The sequence below is a fragment of the Varanus komodoensis genome, unplaced genomic scaffold (assembly GCF_004798865.1).
Source record: "Varanus komodoensis strain SLA01 unplaced genomic scaffold, ASM479886v1 scaffold45, whole genome shotgun sequence".
Lineage (NCBI taxonomy): Eukaryota > Metazoa > Chordata > Lepidosauria > Squamata > Varanidae > Varanus > Varanus komodoensis.
In genome coordinates this window covers 4,552,342-4,558,075 of record NW_025336011.1, presented here as the reverse complement: position 1 = coordinate 4,558,075, position 5,734 = coordinate 4,552,342, and positions in this window count along the sequence as shown.

Sequence of the window (5,734 nt, the reverse complement as noted above, 5' to 3'; positions counted from 1 at the left end):
CGGTGGCCACTTTCCCAAAGGACAGAGAAGGGCTGCAAGGGGACTCGCCTCTCTTTGGAATCATCCTCTTGTTGAAGGGCTGCCCTGCTTTAAAAATAAGGAACCAGGGAAACCTCTCCCCATCAACACTTAGCTCCCAGACAGCAGACTGGATAGGCAGAACCACGGGTCACTTGGACCCAGTCTTCCACACCCTAGTGAAATGTCTTGTGTTTCTCTTTAGATTATAATTATTTTTAAATTTGCATCTAAGCATATATGGAAATTAACACAGGCACACTTTATACAAAATGCCAGCCAGGTTTGTCCTGGTATTTAGCTATTCTTTTCCCTTTGTGTGGCAATTCATGAGTGGCCACTCCTGCATGCAGCCTTTCCTGCCTCAAGCGGTTCTGCTTTCCAGAGGCAACCTGAATGAAAAGCAAAGAGAGAGAATCTCTCTCTCCTTTCTCCAGCCTTCAAAACTGGGAGTATTATGTAAATATCTAAGAATCCTTCTAAGTGGGAGCAACTGAGGCTTGCATAATCCACACTGTGAAGGCGGGGAGGGAGGGGGGAGAACGGCCCGCTTAAGCTTCTCTGCCTCTCCCCTGCCATTCCCTCACTCACCGGCATCAGTTCGGGAGGCAGACTCTGAGCAGGGCAGGCAATGGGAAGAGTGCTGATCTGGGGATCAGGCCCTGCATTCCTGTGGCATGAATGAGCGCAGGGGAGGGATCTGTTAAAGAAAGGGTGACATCAGTAAAATGCCCTCCTCCATCCCACCACTCCAAGATGATGCATCTACCAAAGCATCTTTTGTTCCACTTGGCTCATCTCAGCAGAGAGCATTATCTAAAGCTTTCAATGAACGGCTAAAGCACAGTTTCCACCTCCTGCTCAGCCACTGGTTCCTCTCCTCCGCTCTCCTCTCCTCTCCTCTCCTCTTTCTTTTCCTTCAACCAAAGAGATTGGAGGCAGGTTCGGGAGAGAGAGGGTGTGAGCTTTTGGTGGAGTGTATATAGGAAGGAAAGAGAGTATGCAAGATATGATGAAGGGAGGGAGAAAAATGAACCAAGAATATTTTTCATTATTTCAGAGACCTTGATTAATATTCCAAGCTACAAAAATGAGGCGTTCGCTTAACTTTGGTCAGTTGAGAGCTACTGAATGCACCGTGAGGACTCCTGGGGAGGGACTTCAGGCTGGTGCCTTCATGCCGAGCTCTGGAACCATTTTCAGCCTGCAAACCAACGTCTGCCTGGGAGAAGCTCTTGGAGGCTACGTTCTGGTGCGGGATACGGCCAAAGGCAATCTGGATGGAGCCAGAACGGTATACCAGCCAGCCTATTTTGACTGGACACTCCTGTTGCCAGTAACTAAACCTGAGGGGAAGCTAGGAAGCCACCCATTGATGGTGAGGAGGAAGAGGGTGGATCCTGGAGAAGAGCGGACAGTTATCGGGGAAAGCCCAAAGAGATGATCCCAGGAGGCCAGCGGTGAATCCCTGGGCTGAGGTTCTGTACCCTGGCCTTCCTGTAATCTGTTTTGCATTCTCCCAGGTTACAGAGGTCAAGTTCAGAGGAAGTATGTCATGAATCCCTTGCATACCATGCAGGCAGTTCTTAAATGCCACCCAGACCCTACAGTTATCGGAGTGATGAGCAGTCCCAAAATGCATGGCCGGCTACACCATGAAGCAGAATGAGGCAGCCACATTGGACAATTGAACTGGGGTGTCAGGAAAGGGCATCAGATTGTCAGGGATTTAATGTATCATTACTGTATTTTTAGTACCATGAGGGAAGGGGAGAGGCTTTTGTAGGAATTTCTGCCTCAGGTGCCCAATAGGCTTTGGGTTCCTTGCACCTTGGCTCAGGTGGGGTGAGGATGATGGAGGTGGCATTTGCTGCTCTGCCTCAGGATGTGAAATGTAGTGGAAACAGCAGTCCAGAGTTTTGTTTCCTTTCGATGTACTGGAGTCTTAAAGTGTTTTCGTTGCATTTGCTTTCTTTATAAATATACACACAAAGCAGCAGCACAGCATGAAGCATCAGTAATCCTGCACTAGACTCCCAAAGTGCAACCATTGCCAAAATCCACACCCCCATTTTGAGCCAGCTCTAGCTGAAATCCCCCCACTGGCTTCCTCTGTCCAAAATTGAAACTGCAGCATTGCAGTTCTTTTATATTTTATATTTTTTATTTATTTTATATTGTTAATTTTAATTTTATATTGTTATTTTTGTATTTTATTGTATTTTATTGTGTTGTAAGCCGCCCCGAGGCTTCGGCAAGGGGCGGCATAGAAATGTTTTAATCAATCAATCAATCAATCCAGACCCTTACTTCATCAAATTATCATTAGTACACCCACAGCCCACTCTTTTCTTGCTTGTAAGGAATTCAGGGTGGCTTACATAGTTCTCCTCCTCCCCATTTTTATCCTCACAACAACCCTTTGGGGCAGGTTAGACTTCTTGACCTGCCCAAAGTTATCTGGACTGGAACCTAGATTGTCTGAGTCCCAGCCTAACACTCTAACCACTATCCCATATTTGCTCCCTGTGGGTGTCATTCCAAAGTCTGGAGCCATTTGGGAAACACCCGGTCACTTCTTCCATGGAGGAAACCATAAATGTTTGAAGCAACCCAACCAGACCTTTGCTAGGGCTACCTGTCACCTGCTCTTCCCAGCTATGCATAGTGACACCTATCATGCCTGATCTAGGTGTTCCTGTGTCCTCTTTCAGGGGACTGAACTCTGTTTTGAAGACATCTTCTGTCCAGTCCAAGACTGGCTCAAAGATGAAGAGCCATCAGAAGCAAAGAGCTGGTCCTGATGTTGCCCGTCAACAGCATCTGGACAGCTGAAGGTGCAAGACGCAAAAGCCACCTGGACACAATCTTCCATTCTCTAGTGAGAGGCATTGTATTTCTCAGTTGCACCAATTCATTAACATAGGCAAATCTCATGCAAATCAGTGTCCACTTCTATCCTCTTTTTGGCAACACATAAGTGTCCATCCTAACTAGGCCCAGGCCAGGAGGTCATCTCTTCACCAGAGGAGTCTTCAAGGCCAAAGACTCCATGAGACTCCCTCCATCCCCATCCTATCCTGGTATTCCCTGACACATTGCTGACATACACAAAGAGGCCTTACCAGGTCCTTCAGCAACTACGGCCCTTGAAGAACCTGTGGTCAGGGCTACTAATGGGTGTCTAATCAGAGGTGGCAGTGGAGAGACCACCCAACCCTAAAGAGGTACATGCACATGCCATGTCAAAGCCCAGAACTGGACTCCTCAGGAGTAAGGGGGCTTCTCAGAAACAGCATGGCCCCTCATGGACTGTGAAGTCCTTGGGAGCAGGACTGGGTTAAATGGTTTCAGCTGAACCATTGCTTCTGAACGTACATAAGCCTTCAGCTCTGGTCTATCTGCTGCTGAAATGACACATACCCTGTGCTCTGGGTATACCCAGGCTGTCCTTGTTTTTGATTCATGACTTCCCCTTAATCCTTGGGCCATGCTTGTCCCTTGGCATTCTTCCTTGTATCTGGAGTAGGCTTCCTAAAGTGACCTTACTGATGGGCCAAGCTCAAGCTGGACACCCCCCCCCCCCCATGATTCCAGCCATACCAACCAGGTCACAACAGCCTCTGTTACCATTCTGGTCAGCCAGAGGGGCAATTAAAGTGGTAAATATGTATTGATCTGCCAAGCCAAGGCATATATCATAGTTGTTGGTGGTACTCTGTTTTGCATTATTCTTACACTCATTACCTTTCTTGCAGCGAGCCTGTTCCTGGCTTACACAGCCTTTCTTTCCCCCATATTGGTTTGTGAGAAGAGAAAGCATGTGGAGCAATTTGGTGTGGGGGTCTTGGCTTTCTCCAACTGACAGTTGGAGAAAACTCCTTCAAAGGCTACTGGTGGGAGGTCTGTCCAAACTTCTTTCCTAAATGATTGGTTCCACAGTCAGATGGAGCCCTGTAATGCTTATCAACAAAATGTCCGCATTGGTACCTAGTAGAATATGGGGGGTGCACATGCTATTCATAAGTTTGTTAGGATCTGGATCCTCTGTAGTTGGGACACTAAATACAACCCAATATAGCAATGTTGAATGTGATATTCTTGCATATGATTCCACTTAGCTCTATTTGTATATACCTTTGTTGCCTTGTTTGTGGTCTAACAATATGTGATTTTTTGATCTTTGCTTCGCTTTTGCTTTTGTGTATTGTATTGTTTTAATCCTTGCTTGAATGCACAAATGATTCCCTCTATTTCTGATATTGAAGTGGGCATGCCATTGCTCACACTTGAAATGACACCAGCCATGTGGCAATGGAGGTAATAGCAGGCTTGGGGAGACCCCAAATTTTGCAGAAACACAAAAACTTCAGAGGAGAAAACTGGAGGTGGGGGGTCTCAATGTGCTCAGGGGGCCTGGAATACTGACTCACCATTGCAGGGGAAGTGGAGAAAAACTAGTGGGAAGGGGAGTGGAATGGCGTATCCTGGGAAAGGACATGGAACAGGAAGACGGCTACCTTTCGTTTGGGAGGTCAAAATACTGCTGAAAGTTGACAAGCTAAGGGGAAATGCTGGCACTACCTTGTGGAAGGGAACTTCTCACAGGTAGTGGGATGGAGCTCTGGTAGATGGGGTGACTGCATGGCAGAAGGAAGAAAAGGACAGAAGGAATGTCTGTGGAGAAGGGACGTGGCTTCTCAGGTTGGGAATCTTATGATGAATTCACAATAGATCACTGTCAAAATTACCCTGCAAAGTCAGGTGAAAGGTCTTGGAAGAGTCTTCCTCCAAGATGCACAAAGGACTATGAGGAAAAGGATCTAATAAAGAATCCTTGGGGTTTACCAGTGTTGACTCCAGGTTTTGGGGAGCATTTAGGGGCAAGACACCCGTATTCTTTGAGTTCATCTCCAATTGCCCACTGCTCATCAATTCAAAGAGAGAATACTGCCAAGAAATTAGAAGAAGACTGAGATTTGGAAGGAAAGCAATGAAGGAACAGGAAAAGATTGTCGAGTATAAGGACATTTCACTGGAGGCTAAGACCAAGATTATTCACACCATTGTATTTCCAGTCACTGTGTATGGGAAAGAAAGCTGACAGGAAGAAAATCAATATGTTCAAAATGGTGTTATTTCTTGTATTTTAATTTTATGTTGTGAGCCGCCCCGAGGCTTCGGCGAATGGGGCGGCATAGAAATGTTTTAATAAATAAATAAATATAAATAAACTTTTTGAAAGACAAACATGTGGTCATAGATCAAATCAAGCCAGAGTTTTCCCTAGAAAAAAATATGACAAAACTGAGGCTGTCATGGGGAGGCAAGACACACTAGAGAAGACAATCATGCTGGCAAAGTCAAAAGCAGAAGAAGAAATGGAAGACCAAATAAGGGACAGATTGACTCCATAAAGGAAGCCACAGCCTTGCCCAGCAGGGATGTCATAAGCCGGAGACAAATTGACGGCACATCACATCAACAATAGGCAATCACGTGCCTTCTCCCTTAGAGCCCGATCATGTGGCCAAGCTGACAGGGGTGCAAAGCCTCTGGAAGAAATTGCTGGACCAACCCACTGTCAACTCTGCTTGCATGCTCAGAAGCAGCCAATGAACCGGCAGTGACACGGGGGCTCCAGAGGTTGGCCGTAGACCCTTGCAGTGATGTGCCTCATGAGAAGGGGCACAACGTGCCAACAACCCATGCTGGC